This window comes from Nicotiana tabacum, chromosome 7 (assembly GCF_000715075.1).
Source record: "Nicotiana tabacum cultivar K326 chromosome 7, ASM71507v2, whole genome shotgun sequence".
Lineage (NCBI taxonomy): Eukaryota > Viridiplantae > Streptophyta > Magnoliopsida > Solanales > Solanaceae > Nicotiana > Nicotiana tabacum.
The window spans coordinates 161,221,225-161,241,269 of record NC_134086.1 but is presented as its reverse complement, the minus strand read 5'-3'; positions in this window follow the sequence as shown (position 1 = coordinate 161,241,269).

Here is a 20,045-nt window from a genome sequence, read left to right as displayed (position 1 = left end):
GAAACAAATGGCAATCTTGAAAATTTGATCAAAAGTCGTTTTGACCAGATTTCTGTAATTCGCCAAAGTAAAACCTGGTTGGAATTGATTGCAGACAAAGGCTAAGCATGTATCTCTAGACTAGATAGGGGGAAGAGCCAGCAGCTATGAGGCTCTACGCATTATTTGCACTATTCTTTTTGCTGTTGATATTGAGGCAATATTATCTCAAGGTTCAAATGTTCTTTTCTCATGTTCTTTCAGCTTCATAAAGTTTGTTATCGTTTATTCTTTTAATTGAACTTCAAGTTTTATGACAATTAAAAACTGAGGTTGGATTTAGCGTTATATATTTTCTAATGCTCGTCAATGTGTCAAATTAAACAGTCACATCAATGTAAACTGTGGTTTGTTAGTGAATACTTATGTATGGAACAATTATGCTTCATCTAATATGGCGAATCTTGACCTTTAGTTCTATTAAAAGTAAGTCAAATAAATTGTGTTAATGTTAACGTTTACGTGGAGAAGTAGCTTATTTTGGTTCTGTGGTAGGTTCTAAGAACCATTAAATTTGTGTCCAAGAAGGAGGTCAATTGTACGGAAGCATATCCCCTTTTCATTTATAAATTATACTCCAAATTCACTCAACAATTGAAGAGTATTACAAATAAATATTTTTGACCCGGTTTGAGCCGGCCATATTTATTATTTATTTTTTCTAGACATATACATAGATTATATATTGATTATGTACGATTATAAACATGTTAAACACAAATTATCCATATGCTATATCTTCACCGGCTATTTTTTATTTAAGCGATTAAGTAGTTGGCTAATCGGGTTAATTCTTCTTACTAACTATATCTTGGAAGAAGATTGATGTTATAACCACTAAAATTGTTAGCTTAATTATATGACCTTTTTACTAGAGATTAATAAAATATATTATAGATTTTTGATAAACAAAATATAAATATTTATTAGGTCATTTTCTTATAGTCAAGTACTCTAAATTCATTAAATTCGAGTTGCAGTATGTAAGTCCAGTGTACACCTACTTAAGTGGACGGTTCAAATTTCACAAAAAATCATCATCCTCATGTTTTCTTCTCTTGCCAATATTCTCAAGTCACAATGATTATGAAAATGGAGAGTTAATAAATTGGAGAAAAGAAGAAAACTATCACATGACATGATAGAGACAATTAATTTAAAAGACTTAGTCAACTTGAAAAATAACTAAGAGGAAGAGATTGAGACAAAAAGAAGCAAGCAAAGGACATATATATCGTTGACTTAGCTTGATGAAGTGTCACAAAAATAAGAAGAGATAAGAGAAGAAATAAAGTAGCGGAGATTAAAAAAACGACGGCACCACATTGCAAATGGAGTAGCCCCAAACTCAATCCACATTCAAATTTTTTGGCCACCCAATAATTCCCAAATAGTGGAGAAAAAGATTAAAAGATAAGGGGTCGTTTGGTTGGAATGAAGTTATCACAAGATTAACAATTTCGAGATTAGTTATTTAGTTATTTCACCTTTTTTATGGAAATAAAAGAAATACTACAATTCCGGAATAATTAATATCGAGATTAATTATACATTTTTCTAACTAAACATGAAATAAACTTTTTTTAAATTTAATCTAGGAATTAATTATTATTCATCCCTCGAGCCCAAAGGAATCTTGAGCTTCAAGAGACAAAGAGAGACACTAAAGTGAAGTTTCTTTTGTTTCCTTTGCTTTGAAATGACCCATCAAATGAACAAGGCGAGCTAGCTAAAGGGATGTTAGGTAGTTATCAAGGGGCCTACAATATGTAGCTTTTAACAAGAATGAGTGCTTGCTTTAGGGTTTTGGTATATATCAAAACAAAAAGAAATTATGTGGGAAGGAAAGAATGCGTTGTTCTAAAGCTGACTATGAAAATAATGGATTGCAAGCAATCCAAACCAACCATAAAGCTTCTTTTTTGTCTTTTTTCTTTATTTTTTAAAGAAAGAAAATACAAAAAAAAAAAAATATGGTTTCCCATCCGGTGTCCAGCATTCACATTGGGGCTCGACTAAATCTGGATTCGCGCTGAAAATCCTACATTGGAAGTAAAGCGTTTCCTAACAAATGCAATTCCATACCCCGGGACTCGAACCCGAAACTTCTAGTTAAGGATGAAGAATAAAGTCTAGTGATATAGATTGGGCGAGCTACATGTACCGAAGAAGTTTCAATTGGATTTCATTCGAAAAATTATTCAGTACCACCAAAAAATGAGTTAAGACAATCTTTGTATATAAATGAGTTATAGAATCCCTATAACTTAAGAAGAGTTTATATTATTATAGCAAAAGTGGTATAAATATTGCTTTGGATTGAAGGTTTGAATCTCAAATATGACATTTTTGCATTTCTTGAATACACTAAATCTTAGGTTTGATTTTATAATGACCCAAAAGGTCATCACTAGTTTTAGAAATAAATTCTGCGTTTTGAGGCCTTAAAAGTCTCTTTCAGCATCACCTCGATTTGTGTGTACAGTCCGGGCGCATAGCCGGAAAGCCATTATGTGAAAATCTGTGAAAAATGATGAATTTTGACTTTAAAATGAATTTAAGTTGACTTCGGTCAACATTTTGGGTAAACGAACCCGTACCCGTGATTTGACGGTCCCGAAGGGTCCGTAGGAAAATATGAGACTATGGCGTATGCCCGGAATCGAATTCCGAGGTCCCAAGCCCGAGAAATGAATTTTGAAAGAAAATTATTTTCTGAAATATTTATGAGTTTTTGAAAATAAAATGTGTTTAAAACTTGATGGTATCGGGCCCGTATTTTGGTTTTGGAGCCCGGTACAGGTATGATATATGATTTAATACGAGTCTGTGAAATTTAGTAAGAAACGGACTTGAAACGACATGAATCAGACCGTATTTGAGAAAATTGAAAAATTTGAAGTTCTTAAGTGATTTCATGATTTTGATGCTAAATTCATAGTTGTTGATGTTATTTTTGGCGATTTGATCGCACGAGCAAGTCCGTAGGGTGTTTTTGAGGTAGTGTGCATGTTTGGTTTGGAACCGCGAGGGCTCGGGTGAGTTTCAGATAGGTCTTGGAAGGTTTTTGAACTTAGGAAAATTTGCAGAAACTGTTGTTCTGATGCACAGGCCTTCTGTGCTTCGCGATCGCGAAGCCCTTCACACGATCGTGAAAGGGAAAATTGGGCAGGGGTGGATTTGTTCAATGCGAACGCGAGGTAAGGGACGCGAACGCGGAGCACTGGGGGGTTGCTCTATGCGAACGCGACCCGTTTCCCGCGAACGCGTAGTGTAAATGGGGGGCTGGTTTGGGAAGTGGTCGTTCCTCTATGCGAACGCGTGCACATGCCCTTGAACGCGAAGGTCAAGGGGGCCAACACATCGCGAACGCGTAAGAGGACTCGTGATCGCGTAAGCCTGAGGAAGGTTGCTCTTCGCGAACGTGGCAGACCCATCGCGAATGCGATGAAGGTCTGCCCAGTGATTTTTAAACAGTAACAGAACATTCGGGATTAAACCCAAAATTCATAACTTCTTCTTCCAAACTCCAAATTGGGCGATTTTTGAAAGAGAACTTCACCACAAATTCATAGGTATGCAATCTTAGACTCATTTTCTTCAATTTTCATTAGCACCCATTAGATTTCTAGGCCTAAATCATGTTCTTAAGGGTAAAAAATTAGGGATTTGGGTAGAGTTGAGACTTTTTATATAATTGGAATTTAGACCTCGTTTTGGGGTCGGATTTTGAAACTAATTACATATTCGGGCTCGTGGGTGAATGGGTGATCGGGTTTTGGTCCGGACCTCGTGTTTTGACCAAGCGGGCCTGGGGTCGATTTTTGATTTTTTGGGAAGAATGATAGGAAATCCATAACTAAGCATTGGAATTAAATTGTTTAGCGTTTATTGATGTTATTATGTCTAGATACACTTGATTTGGAGCCAAATTCAAAAGAAAAAGCGGTATTTGAGGCTAGAGTTGACCGTGGAAGTTCGAGGTAAGTGGTTGGACTAACCTTAGCTTGAGGGTTTAAGAGTCGTGTCTTATTTGCTACGTGTTAACTGTGGAGTACGACGTATAGGCATGGTGATGAGTATCTATACGTCAGTATCAAGCATGCCCGTGAGTCTTGTATTGTAACTGTTATGACTCCGTCGTGGTTTGTTGTGCTTCATATGAGGATTATCATTATTGTTCCCTTGCCGGGATGTTGTTGTGGTATTATTGTTACCTTGCCGAGATATTATTATCATATTATTGTTCCATTGCCGGGATGTTTGTTGTGATATTATTGTTCTCTTACCGGGATGTTGTTGTAATATTATTGTTTCCTTGCCGGGATGTTGTTATATTGCTATTGTTCCCTTGTTGGGAATTTTTTATGATTGGTGGTAATATATGAAATGGGAGCGGGTTGCACGCCTGCAACGGTAATATATGAAATGGGAGCGGGTTGCACGCCTGCAACGGTATCATATGAAATGGGATCGGGCTGCACGCCTGCAACAGTATTACATGTGTACCTGTTCTTCTTATTTCTTTATCTTTGCTGGTAAATGATTTATGACATTCCTTATATTTCTCTACTGTTGTTTTGTTGTTATCTGTTACTCCCTGCAACATGTTTCCCCCATCCAACTTTAGTTGTAATTATCTGCTTTTATTTTCGTTGTATATGAATTAACTGCACAGGTTATTTGGTAGTCTGGTCCTAGTCTTGTCACTACTTCGCCAAGGATAGGCTAGGCACTTACCAGCACAAGGGATCGGTTGTGCTGATGCTACACTCTGCACTGTGTACAGATCCCGTAGGGGCAGCTTTTGGACCATAGCTTTGGGTGGTTGCCTTCAGTCCAGTCAGAGATCCCGGGGTAGTCCTACAGGCGTCCGCAGGCCCCGACGTTCTCTTCTACCTTTATATTCTTTTTTCATTTACTTCAGAGATAGATTGTATCTTTCTTTCCAGACAATTGCTTGTAGTATTCGTAAACGGTCTGTTATATTGTGACACCGGTTCCGGGTAGAGATGTACTTGATATTGTCGTACTTGTCTTTGGCTAAGTTATCAGATTATGTCTTCCGCGTGTATTTAATTATTGTTAATATTTCACTGTTGATCGCATGATATTTTAAACTGTTAAAAAGGGGTAAATAAAAGAGTTAGTGTATCTATAATACTTGGATTGCCAAGCTTTCACGAGTAGGCGCCATCACGACTCCCGAGGGCAGGAAATCCGGATCGTGATAAGTTGGTATTATAGCTCTAGGTTACATAGGTCTCACAATTCACGGACAAGCTTAGTAGAGTCTGAGGGATCGGTACAGAGACGTCTATATTTATCCCCAGAGGCTACAGAGTTAGGAAAAAAAACTTCACATTTATTCTTTCCTATCGTGCGGTTTGGTTTCTCAATGCTAATTGAATTTCTACTCTGTTCTTTCGCAGATAGCGAGAACACGCGCTTCCTCATCTACCGATTAGTAGCCCGAGCCCTCAGCAGCAGCTCCCATGAGGGGTAGAGGGCGAGGTCGAGGCCGTGTTAGAGGTCGAGGTAGGGGCAGAGCTCAGCCCAGAGCAGCAGCACCAGCGCCGGAGCCTCAGGTTGACTTTGATGATGAAGTTCCGGCCCAGACAGTTCCGGTGGTCCCAACTCAGGTCCCAGAAGGGTTTATTGCTACCAAAGTACTCCAAGATGCTTTGGTCCATCTAGTGGGCCTTATGGAGAGCGTCACCCGGGTAGGCTTGTTTCCTGCAGCACCAGCCATCTCTCGGGCTGGAGGAGGAGCCTAGTTCAGCCGGGTGTGGTAGCCCAGACCGTTGATGGAGCAGCTATGTCTGTCGATGCTTTGTGGAAATTGGACAGGTTCACCAAGCTCTTCACTACCACTTTCAGCGGTGCATCTTTTGAGGATGCCCAGGATTTTCTAGACAACTATCATGAGGTTCTCAAGAACATGGGGATAGTGGAGACCAATGGGGTCGACTTTGCTACTTTTCGCTTATCTGGATCCGCCAAGACTTGGTGGAGAGATTATTGTTTGGCTAGGCCAGTTGGGTCACCAGCTTTGACTTGGGAGCAGTTTTCTCAGCTATTTCTGGAGAAGTTTCTCCCTATCACTCAGAGAGAGATCTATCGGAGGCAGTTTCAGTGTCTCCAACAGGGTTCTTTAACTGTTACTCAGTACGAGACCAGGTTTATTGATTTGGCCCATCATGCTCCTCTTATACTTCCCACTAAGAGAGAGAGAGTGAGGAAGTTCATTGAGGGACTCATTCAGCCTATTCGACTTCAGATGGCTAAGGAGACGGGGAGTGAGATTTCTTTTCAGGAGGAGGTCAACGTGGCCAGGAAAGTGGAGATGGTTCTGTCGTAGGGAGGTGGTCAGGGGTCTGACAAGAGGCCTCGTCATTCAGGCAGTTTCAGTGGCGCCTCATCTGGAGGCAAGGATTTGTATGGTAGAGGCCATCCTCATAGGCCTTTTCAGTCAGCACTTCAGGTTTCTCACGGTGCTTCAGATGGCTGTGGTTCTCACATGCAATATTGTGATCAGTAGTCCTACAGTGCACCACCAGTTCCTACCAGTGCACCGCTGCTTCAGAGTTTTTAGGGTCGTCTGCCCCAGTAGCCGAGGGCTTGTTTTACTTGTGGCAACACGAGGCACATTGCTAGATATTGCCCTCGAGCATCGAGCATTTCTCAGCATCAGGGTTCCCTTGCTATGGTACAGGTACCAGGTGTTCCAATGCCCGCTCTGCCAGCTAGGGGCAGGGGTAGAGGTGCTAGATGTGGAGGTAGAGGTATTAGAGGTGGAGGTCAGGCAGCTAGAGGTGGAGGCCATCCAGCAGTAGGCCGTCCCAGAGATGTAGTTCATGATGGTGGGGCCCAGCCACGATGTTATGCTCTTCCAGCCAAGACTAAGGTTGAGACTTCCGATGCAGTTATGACAGGTACTGTTCTAGTTTGTAGCAGAGATGCTTCAATTTTATTTGATTCGGGGTCTACATACTCCTATGTGTCATCTTATTTTGCACCGTATCTGGTCATGCCTAGTGATTTCTTGATTGCCCATGTATATGTGTCTACCCCTATGGGTGATTCTATTGTGGTAGATTGAGTCCATCGTTCGTGTATAGTTGTGATTGGAGGTCTTGAGACTCTTGTAGATTTGTTACTTCTAGATATGGTTGATTTTGATGTCCTATTGGGGATGGACTGGTTAACACCTTACCACGCTATCTTGGACTGTCATTCCTAGACTATGACCTTAGCCTTGCTGGGTTTACCCCGTTTATAGTGGAGAGGGACTCCTAGTAATTCTACCCATAGTGTTATCTCTTATGTGAAGGCTCGGCGTATGGTCGAGAAGGGGTGTTTGGCCTATTTGGCATATGTTCGTGATTCTAGTGCCGAGGTTCCTTCTATTGATTCTGTGCCTGTTGTTCGTGATTTCCCTGAGGTATTTCCTTCAGACCTGCCGGGTATGCCACCCGACAGGGATATTGACTTCTGTATTGATTTGGATCCGGGCACTCAGCCCATTTCTATTCCACCGTATCGTATGGCCCCTCCTGAGTTGAAAGAGTTGAAGGAGCAGTTGCAAAACTTGCTTGAAAAAGGTTTCATTAGACCTAGTGTTTTGCCTTGGGGTGCGCCGTTGTTGTTTGTTAAGAAGAAGGATGGATCGATGGAATATGTATAGATTACCGGCAGTTGAACAAGGTTACAATCAAAAATAAGTATCCATTGCCGAGGATTGATGATTTATTTGATCAGCTTCAGGGTGCCAAGGTATTTTCGAAGATTGACTTGAGATCTGGCTACCATCAGTTGAGGATTAGGGCATATGATGTCCCTAAGACACCTTTCCCCACTCGGTACTGACATTATGAGTTCTTGGTGATGTCATTCGGATTGACAAATGCCCCAACAACTTTTATGAATTTGATGAGCCGAGTGTTCAGGCCTTACTTGGATTCGTTCGTGATAGTCTTCATTGACGATATTTTGATCTATTCCCGCAGTTGGGAGGAGCACGAGCAACATCTTAGAGTGGTTCTTCTGACTTTGAGGAATAGTCAATTGTATGCCAAGTTTTCGAAGTGTGAGTTCTGGTTGAGTTCAGTTGCATTCCTGGGTCATGTTGTATCATCAGGGGGTAATCACGTTGATCCGAAGAAGATATAGGGAGTCAAGAACTGGCCTAGACTCGCATCAGCAATAGAGATCTGGAGTTTCTTAGGTTTGGCAGGCTACTATCGTCGGTTTGTGGAGGGGTTTTCGTCTATTGCAGCCCCGATGACAAGGTTGACCCAGAAGGGCACCCAGTTCAGGTGGTCGGACGAGTGTGAGGCGAGCTTTCTGAAGCTCAAGACAGCTTTGACTACGACATCGGTGTTGGTTTTGCCCATAGGTTCAGGGCCTTACACAGTTTACTGTGATACATCTCGTATTGGACTTGGTGCGGTGTTGATGCAGGATGGCAAGGTCATTGCCTATGCCTCGCGGTAGTTGGAGATTCATGAGAAGAACTATACGGTTTATGATTTGGAGTTGGCAACCATTGTTCACGCGTTGAAGATTTGGAGGCATTATTTGTATGGCGTGGCATGCGAGGTGTTCACGGATCACAAGAGTCTGCAGTACTTGTTCAAGCAGAAGGAGCTAAATTTGAGGTAGAGAAGGTGGTTGGAGCTGTTGAAAGACTATGATATCACCATCTTATATCATTCGGGAAAGGCCAATGTGGTGGCCGATGCTTTGAGTAGGAAGTCAGTCAGTATGGGCAGTCTTGCTTATATTCCGGTCGGCGAGAGGCCGTTTGCTTTGTATGTTCAGGCTTTGGCCAATCAGTTCATGAGGTTGGATGTTTCTAAGCCCAACCGTGTGTTAGCTTGCACAGTCGCTCGTTCTTCGTTATTGGAGCGTATCCGTGATAGGTAGTATGATGATCCTCATTTGTGTATCCTTAGAGACACGGTGAAGCACGGAGGTGCCATGCAGGTTACCTTAGGAGATGATGGAGTTTTGAGATTGTTCAGTCAAGTTTGTGTGCCTAATGTGGATGGACTCCGAGAGTTGATTTTAGAATATGCCCATAGTTCCCGGTACTCTATTCATTTGGGTGCAACTAAGATGTAACAGGATTTGCGGCAGCATTAATTGTGGCAGAGAATGAAGAAGGACATTGTTGCACATGCGGCTCGGTATTTGAACTGTCAGCAGGTTAAGTACGAGCATCACAGGCCCGGTAGTTTGTTCCAGAAGATTAAGATTCCTGAGTGGAAGTGGGAGCGTATCACTATGGACTTCGTTGTTGGACTCCCACGGACTCAGAGGAAGTTCGATGCAGTGTGGGTTATTGTTAATAGGCTGACCAAGTCAGCACATTTCATTCTTGTGGCAGTCTCCAATTCTTCCAAGAGGTTAGCTGAGTTCTATATCCGAGAGATTGTTCGTCTTCATGGTGTGCCCGTGTCTATCATTTCGGATCGAGGTACATAGTTTACCTCACATTTCTAGAGAGCAGTTCAGCGGGAGTTGGGCACACGGGTTGAGTTGAGTATAACGTTTCATTCTCAGACGGACGACAGCCCGAGCGGACTATTCAGATTTTGGAGGATATGCTCCGAGCTTGTGTCATTGACTTTGGAGGCTCGTGGGATCAGTTTTTGCCTACAACAACAACTACCAGTCGAGTATTCAAATGACTCCTTATATGGCTTTGTATGGTAGGCGGTGTCGGTCACCGGTTGGATGGTTCGAGCCGAGGGAGGCTTGGTTGTTGGGTACGGATCTGGTTCAAGATGCGTTGGACAAGGTCAGGATTATTCAGGATAGGCTTCGTACAACTTAGTATAGGCAAAAGAGTTATACCGACCGTAAGGTTCGTGATTTGGCTTTCATGGTCGGTGAGCGGGTATTGCTTCGAGTGTCCCTATGAAGGGCGTGATGAGATTTGGGAAGAAGGGAAAGCTTAGCCCTAGGTTTATTGGCCCATTTGAGATTCTTGATCACGTGAGAGAGGTGGCTTACAGACTTACGTTGCCGCCGAGTTTATAAGCCGTGCATCTAGTGTTTTATGTGTCCATGCTCCGAAAGAATCACGACGATCCATCCCACGTATTAGATTTTAGCATTGTCCAGTTGGACAATGACTTGTCCTATGAGGAGGAGCCGATAGCTATTCTAGACCGGCAGGTTCATCAGTTGAGATCGAAGAGTTTCCCTTCTATTCGTGTTCAGTTGAGAGGTCAGCCTACTGAGGCATTGACCTGGGAGTCCGAGTTCGATATGCGGAGCCGTTATCCCCATCTTTTTTCCGACTTAGGTACTTCCTTCTTATGTCCGTTCAAGGACGAACAATTGTTTTAGAGGTAGATAATGTGATGACCCAAAAGGTCATCACTGATTTTAGAAATAAATTCTGCGTTCCGAGGCCTTAAAAACCTCTTTCAGCATCACCTCAATTTGCATGTGTAGTCTGGGCGCATAGCCGAAAAGCCATTATGTGAAAATCTGTGAAAAATGATGAATTTTGACTTTAAAATGAATTTAAGTTGACTTCGGTCAACATTTTGGGTAAACGGACCCGGACCCGTAATTTGACGGTCACCAAGGATCCGTAGGAAAATATGGGACTTAGGCGTATGCCCGAAATCGAATCCCGAGGTCCCAAGTCCGAGAAATGAATTTTTAAAGAAAATTATTTTCTGGAATATTTATGAGTTTTTGAAAATGAAATGTGTTTAAAACTTGATGGTATCGGGCCCGTATTTTGGTTTCGGAGCCTGGTACAGGTCTGATGTGTAATTTAAGATAAGTCTGTGAAATTTGGTAAGAAACGGACTTGAAACGACGTGAATCGGACCGTATTTGAGAAAATTGGAAAATTTGAAGTTCTTAAGCGATTTCATGATTTTGATGCTAAATTCATAGTTGTTGATGTTATTTTGGCGATTTGATCATACGAGCAAGTCCGTAGGTGTTTTTGAGGTAGTTTGCATGTTTGGTTTGGAACCCCGAGGGCTCGGGTGAGTTTCGAATAGGTCTCGAAAAGTTTTTGAACTTAGAAAAACTTGCAGAAACTGCTGTTCTGATGCACAGGCCTTCTGTGCTTCGCGATCGCAAAGCCCTTCACGCGATCGCGAAAGGGAAAATTGGGCAGGGGTGGATTTGTTCAATGCGAACGTGAGGTAAGAGATGCGAACGTGGAGCACTGGGGGGTTGCTTGACACGAACGCGACCCATTTCCCGCGAACGCGTAGTGTAAATGGGGGGCTGGTCTGGGAAGTGATCGTTCCTCTACGCGAACACGTGCACAGGCCCGCGAATGCGAAGGTCAGGGGGGCCAACCCTTCGCGAATGTGTAAGAGGACTCGCGATCGCGTAAGCCTGAGGAAGGCTGCTCTTCGCGAACGCGGCAGACCCATCGCGAACGCGATGAAGTTCTGCCCAGTGATTTTTAAACAGTAACAGAACATTCGGGATTAAACCCAAAATTCATAACTTCTTCTTCCAAACTCCAAACTGGGCAATTTTTGAAAGAGAACTTCACCACAAATTCATAGGTATGTAATCTTAGACTCATTTTCTTCAATTTTCATTAGCACCCATTAGATTTCTAGGCCTAAATCATGTTCTTAAGGGTAGAAAATTAGGGATCGGTAGTGCTGATGCTACACTCTGCACTTTGTGGAGATCCCGGAGCGGCATCTTTTGGACCATAGGTTTGGGTGGCTGCCTTCAGTCCAGTCAGAGATCCCGAGGTAGTCCTGCAGGCGTTCGCAGGCCCCGACATTCTCTTCTACCTTTATATTCTGTTTTCATCTACATTAGAGACAGATTGTATCTTTCTTTCCAGATAATTGCTTGTAGTATTTGTAGACGGTTCGTTATATTGTGACTCCGGTTCCAGGTAGAGATGTACTTGATATTGTCGTACTTGTCTTTGGCTAAGTTATCAGATTATGTCTTTCGCGTGTATTTAATTATTGTTAATATTTCACTGTTGATCGCATGATGTTTTAAACTGTTAAAAAGGGGTAAATAAAAGAGCTAGTGTACCTATAATACTCGGCTTGCCTAACTTTTATGATTAGGCGTCATCACGACTTCCGAGGGAGGGCGGGAAATTCGGGTGGTGACAGATTTCATGCATTTTCGTTTGGAACTCGTTACTAGAGTTCTTTATTCCACGACTGCATGAGGACGGAAGCTTTTTACACAATAAGTATGAGTTCAATTTTCATTTATCTCTTTTTCGTGTTCGTATTTCCTAATCCCAATATGTAAATAGAAAATGAAAAAATAACTATATTGAATGAAACTTAAAAGAAAGGAAAAATTGTTGGAAGAGATATATATGGTGATCAAGCCAAGCATATACAAAAGCTCTTTTCTTTCATATGAGAAGCCAAAAAGCCAAAAGCAAAGAGTCATAATGACAACTCTTAAAAACTTTTCTAACACCCTTGCAATATAATATAGAAGATCATACTCTTCCAACTTACCTCCAACCTTTTCTTTTCTTTTCTTTTCTTACTTTTCCCTCATTTTCCCTAAGCTTTGGATGCCTTGACATGATACCTTTTTTTTTTTTCATTTCTTTTATTTTAGAGATCATTATTGCTTTAGTTTTTTTTTATTTTCTTGTACCCCATGTGAGTTTGTACACCTACTTGTGGCTTAATCTAACTTTATTAGCATATGTTATTGGTCTAAAGGTCTAAACAATTATTAGAGCCTTTTTTTTTACAACAAGAATAAGGCAAACGCGTAATGTCGATATCTTGAGAATAATTGACTTTGACAGTGATTGGAAATTTAAATGATAAAAATGCATGTAGAGTTTCTGGCTGGCACAAGTACATGCATAATTTTTACACATTAATTAATTACTAGAAAGAAAAGACAGGAAATCTAAAAATTATGAAGAAAGTATTTTACAGTTTCTCTTAATAGCTAAGGATAGAATCATAGAATATATTCTGGTAGCACTCTTCTCATGATCTTACCAAGACTTTTTCATTATTTCTTCAGCTAAAATTGAAAAAGAAGAACACTATCTTTCCTTCTCTTTTTCCCCTACTTTTTTTTACGTTTCTTAGTTGTAGGAATTAAATTAATTGGCTTAGGAACAGTGGGGTAAAGTATACTATGGATTGTTTAGGCTTTCTCCTTTAATGAATTAAAAAGATATAAAAGTTAAAAAATTGCTTTTCACATCCAAATGTTTTCTAATTATCAATTTAGGTCCCACTTGTTTCTTTTTAGCTTTTTATATATATATTTCAAGAAGCTAAGTATGGGACACTTTCATTTTAGGAATTAAATTTACTGATGACCCACATATTCTGGCAATACCAAACATAAAGTAATCTTGAAAGAAGGCAAAAGCTGCCAAAAAATTATAATAAAGTGAAAATGTATTAGCCCTAGATCATGGTGGCATATTTATATCTGCATGGCAAATGATATTTTTAAAATGAAATGCACAAAATCCCTCACTCCTAGGAGAAGCTTCCCAATGACAAAAGTACCCCCACTTGGATTCCTTAATGAAAAGTTATTTATCATTATACTTTCCATGGAAGGATGTTTTTTTAGACCTTGGAAAAGTTTTACAAACTTTTTTGGGCTTCTGTATCTAGAAGATGCTAAGATATTGCTCCCCCCTTTCCACCCACAAAAGAAAAAAAAAATAAAAATGCATAAGTGCCCCCTTGACCTATATTCGAATTTTCAACTACATATTTTTCTTTGTGGGAATCCTATTACCCCTAAATTTATTTTAAATGGAATTATTTGCACCCTTAACGCTGACGTGACAGAGTGTGTATTTCTGGGAGAGTGAGAAGCAAGAAAAAACGATTTTCAGATTATTTTTATTCCTTTTTACCATTTTTTCTTACTTTTTTCCCCTTTTCCTTTTCCTTTTTCTTTGTCTTTTTTCTTTTACTTTTTTTTTTCGTTTTTTCTCTAATTCCAACGGATATTCATTCGCCGACGACTTTGTCTAACCATTTTTCTTCCATTTTTTCTTTTCACACACAAGTCTCTCAAAAAGATCTATTCATAAGCAAATCAAAATACACTCAGATTTGGGGAGAAAAATTCATCATCGGAAAACTTTCCCACGCCGGGAAAAAATGATGTATTGAAATTTTAACTGGAAAAAGTTTTCTCAGCTTATATTCGTTTTTATTTCTTTTGCTTTTCCTCCCACACATAAATTACACTTTCAAGAAAAAATTGTATATATATAAAACAAAACACACTTAGATCCGGATAAAAATCTGTCGCCGGAAAAAATGGTGTTTGTGAAATTCCGACAAGCACCATTTTATGCCGCCGGTGACCAAAACAAAAAGAAAGAGAATGAAATAACAAAAAAAAAAATGAGAATAATAAGAAATAAGAAAAAAGATAAGAAAAACAAGAAAGAATAAAAAAAGTACAAAAAATATATGTGGGGGCGCGTGTAGTTCACTATTTGCCAAGAATTTGGTTGTCAGCGTTAAGGGTGCAAATAATTACATTTAAAATAAATTTAGGGGATAATAAAATTCCCGCAAAGAAAAAATATATAGTTGAAAATCCGGATATAAGTCGTGAGTTACTTATGCATTTTCCCAAAGAAAAATCCCAAGAATCTGCTTTCATATACTGAAGTGACACACAGGTACAAGTGGAAGGTCCATAAAAATAGAGAGATATTTTCAAGAATGAGGAAAATGAAAAGAAAAAAAAAAGGCTCCTTTTTGTGGTCCTTTGTGTTCATATATATTTTTCCTCCTAGCTCAATTGTAAAATTGATAATCATTTCTCTAGACCATGTATTCATGTACAATGTGTTATGACTTATACTATCCATATATAATTGTATCAAAGGAAGATATCCTAGAATATTTAGGCAGCAGAACATATTCTATTTTGGAGAGAAAAAACAAACAATTAAATTAGAGTGCGAATGTTGAGTTTGTTAACTTAGGAATGAACCCAATTTCAAGAAAATGACTTAATAAATGATTGCCATTTTCTTGAAATAAAAAGAATATAATTAGATCAAACTTCCGTACTTGTGCAAGACAATGGGCTAAACTAAGCAAGAAAATGATCAATTGAGGGAAAAAAACACTTGAAAGCTCTTGTTATAAACCTCTACATTAGAAAGCAACTCAAATAAATTTATGTGGGGGTGTGCCATTTGCGTGTTATCCTGATTTTTTATACGGCAAAGATCACTTTTAGTTCATAGCAAAAATTATTTATATTATATAATTACAAAAATATATAAATTTTATACTATATATATATATATAACTATTTTTTTAAAAGCAGTTATACAATATTATTTTTCCTTTTTCATATCTTCAATGTACCAGTAGTGCCACTTAGTACATTATAAAAAACATCCTTTTCACCTTTGGGAAATTTTCACTTTTTTCTAAAGCACATTTATTCATAAAAAAACAAATTCACTTTGTTCCAACTTCCAAGAGGACCAAGACCCTATAATGATAGATCTTTGACCAGGCATTGGTTTAATAAAAGGTCTCCATTAGCAATAGTCTTTTTTTGCTTCTGCTAAATGAGCTTTCAAGAAATTACATCATCGAACTTGTTTAATGATTGACACTACAAATTTTTCATTCTCTTATCATTCCATTAGCAGTTACTCTACTATTTGTAGAAGTTAAATTCTATAAAAAGGAAATTCTTTCCTTACATCTAAATTATAGTAGTATTAAAAACGAAAAAGAAAAAAAGAAATGAGTGTTCCTACTCTTCTACTCCCTCCGATCTAAGTGATTTCTTTTGTCTTATTTTGGTCTAAGATAAGTAACCTTTTATGTAATCAAGAAGGAATTAATTTTATTTTTTCAAAATTTGCCCTTATTTATATATATATTCTCATGTGTCGATTTAACAATATATAAATTTTAATTATGTGTAATCTAGTCAAAATACTTATCTTTTTTAGGAGTTAAGAGACAAGGGGAAAATAGATCACTAGCTTGAATCATGATAATTCCAAACTTCTAGACTTCATTTCTTCTTTCGGCTTTACTTTCTCTCCCATTTCTGTAAACTTTTTTTTGCTCATTTTCTTGAATAAGGAATCTAAGAATAGGAGAGTTTGAGAGCACTTGAAACTTGTACACAATTTTTTGAGTTTAGCCTTGTAAAAATAAGTATGGAAACCCCACAAGCCCAAATTGGGCACTGGAAACAGTGTCACATGGAAAGCTAGAAACAAAGTGACTCTCAAAAGTTTTCGTGAAGAAAGAAAGAAAAAAGGGCATGCAGAGAATCTATTTAAAGGATGATCATTGTTGTTTGAAATACAATGAATTGAGAGCTCCAATTTCAAATACTATCTTCTTTTTTTAATTATCCATTCAAAATTCACGGGCTTGTTACGATGAAAATCAAAATACGATGGATGTCTACTCTTCCTTCATGATCTTTCTCTCAAATGGTTAATGACATATTCAATGACATATTGCATGACATATTTTTTTCATTTTTCATGCCTATATAAAGGTCTTGTAATAGACAGGAAAATACACACAATTGAAGAAGAAAATCTCTTCTTTTCTCTCTATCTCTATTTCTTGTTCATGTTTTACTAAATTGTCTTTATTTCTTATTCATGTTTTACTAAATTGCTTTTATTTCATAACACGTTATCAGCACGAGTCTCTAACCAATTGTATATATACCTACAAAAAAATTTCCTACATCCGAAAAAATTACAATTAGAAGCTATACATATCATCACATGGTTAAATGTAAAGAGAAACTACATATGGTAAGTAATGAAATGTAAGAAGGTATGATTATCTTATACTTGTCATTCCTTTAAAATCTCATATGCACACAACTTCGTACTACACCTGTATTGCATAAGCACATATTAATATTACATCTTTTATATCACATGAATGAAATAAAATTTTCGAAGTTCTATATGTGAAAATCATAGTAGCAGTTAATTGTTGATATGATGCATGTCATGGTAACCAAAGATATTTTATATAAATTGTCTTATGCATATTTGTGTTAACTATCTTTAATCTATCCTGCCGTTTTTAATATTTTCTTTTACTTGGATGAATATTTTTTTTTCTTTTGGATTTTTACACTTGCATATAGTACCCAAAAAAAATGAATAAAAAAATAGTAAAATTGGTCACACTGATTAAAAACATAAATCATCTTGAAGAAAATAAGAAATACTTCACATCTTTATCTAGGTTGATTAATTACTTCTTTAAAATTTGGAAAACAAACCAGTTATTGAGAAAATATACTTCATAATTTATGGTCGTATCATTTGAAAGCAAACAATGATTAGTATGACTACTAGAAGAGGTATTTTTGAGTATCCATGACCTACTTGATGCTTGCTACTGACTTACCATTTTTAAGTATTTTATATGAATGATGCACAAGCTACAACTGGTAAGTTTTTACCTATAATGTCACTTTTCAGGTAATATAAATGCTGAATTTATGTATTAGTACTATATATGTGTTGTTACCTATATGGTGTACTTTTGATAAATTTATTCACTAATTGCTTGGTTGAATTGAGTGAAGGAAAGTCATGACATTTAATCAAATCCAATAGGTAGGGTATACCCCGAAAACAACAATATTTTTGAGAGAGACTCAATAAATGTTATGACAATAATTTTATGATCCTTTTAAACTCTAATAGAATTTAGAAGAAATATTCTGACTACAAACGGTTGTATTTCATATAGATGCTACAAATAATTAATAAAGCTTTACGTTGATTTGAGATTTGTACACTTATTTAAGAAAGCAAATTTGATTTGCTAAGTTGCAAATTAGTTGTGTATAACTTTCTTGGCATGTGATTGAAATTAAGGCTTGAGAATGAATCTCAATATTGTTTAGCCTATTATGCCTTTGATTGAGGGTAAGACATCGAGATCAAGTCCTGATGCTCCATAATGATAAGAGTTGGGTTTGAGTTCCAATTTATTATGGCCTGTGAACACGTGATTTTTTGTCCTATGAGAACTACTCACAAAAATGCAAAATAAAATGGTTTTGTGTTTTTTTGTGATTTATTTGTATTTTTGTCTGTGCATGTTTATTTCTACTTTAATTAAGAAAAATACAAAAATATGGGTTGCATGTGCATTTAGGATTTAATTTTACAATTTAAATCGCAAAAAATATGTACTTTGTATTTTTTGCATTTAATGTCCGAATTGTGTGATTTTATCATTATTTGATGTTTAATTTCGTGTGATAGATTATTAAGAGTTAATATTTTAGTTAATTGTCAATTTTATAATTTAATAAGGATTTTTAGTTGGTAATTAGGAATTAAAAAGAAAATAGAAGAAAAAGAAGAAACAAGAGAAGAAAATCGGACTGGGCCAACTTTAAAAGACAGTTCAGGCCCAGTCAAAATACCCTCTTACCCGGTCCAACCCAACCAGTCTTGAGGGCAGGTGGAACGATGCCGTTCGGGCATGAAAAATCTGGGACGTCGATCTCACTCGATCGAACGGTCCAGTCAATCGCCAGATATATCCAAACGACGTCGTATATAGCCAATAGATCCAGGACATTCATTTCATTTGATCCAATGCCTCAGAACAATCCCCACAACCCGACCCACTTGCCCCCGGATCGACCCTGCCCCAGTACTAATTCAAACGACACCGTTTCCTTTAAATGAATTGATCCAGGCCATTGATCGTGCTTGATCCAACGGCCAGGGTTAAACCACCCCTCCGTATATAAGCCCAACCTCTCACCTCACACCCCCCTAAGCCATACCCCTGTTCATCGTCTCCTTCAGAGACAAATCAAACGACCCTCGAAACCCTACCCGCCCTAAAACCCTTTCGCCTGAAAGCCGGTGGCAACAACGCCGATGACCATGAAACCAACACCCCTAGAGCACCTAACCACCCTCTCCATGAATCCCTTACCCATTTTGCTCGAATCAGACTGTAGCTTCTCGAATCTTCAATCGAAGATTCGAGCAAAACTTGAAACCCACCACAACCAGTCCCAAACTCACACCAAGGTACCCCCTGACCACCCTCGTTACGGATCTGTTAACCGTTTGCCTCGAATCAACCTCCAGCTTCTCGAATCTTCAATCGAAGATTCGAGCAGAACCTAAACCTACCCCAACTAGTCCCAAACTCATACTAGACATCTCCCTGACCTCCCTCGTTACCAAACCACTGTTGGTTTGGTTCGAATCAGACCAGAACCGTTCGAACCCCAAATCGAACCCCCAAGAACCCTAGAAAACCAAAAGGTTGAAGTTTGTCCGAAGAAAAGGAATTTGGGTGTCCAGTGGACCTTAGTCGAAGTGTTCTCAGTTGAGAAAACTCGATTAAGGTCCGTTCGACCTCAAAAAGGTCCGAGTCAGAGTCCAAGTCAGGATCGTCTAGTCTCCGAGTTCCTGAGGTATTTTTCTTTTCCTGTTTGTTCCATTTTTGTGTTTGTTTATTCTGTTTACTTTGTTTAAGTGTAGCTTTATTGATTTTTCAGTTTTTGTCGATTGATTCTGTATTTCTTCATCAGACCTTTTATTTGGTCCAATTTTATCGTTGCTTCTGTTTGTTGTCGATTGTTATATGTTATAATTTGTGTAATCGATTGAATAAGTGTCGTCGATTAGTCTGGTACGCTTGAATGTTAGATTAACATGATAATAGTCTAATTTGTGGTTCATTCTTGTCTGTTTCCTTCCTGCCTCGTTTGTGTTCTAAAGTTTGTATTAAAATGAGCTCGTTGGTATATTTGAATTTAGAATTGAGCGTGTTGGTATATTCAGTTCATTGAACTGAATTTATTGGTCATTTGTTATCCTGAATTACTAGCTGATTTGAATTGGTTATAGCTATTGTAGTATGTTGGATTCAGCTTAGTTAGTTGGTAGGTTTGAATAGGTTAGAGTTGAAAGGTTCAATGTAGAGTGAAAGGGATTGGGTAGGGCAGTAATTTCAGGGACT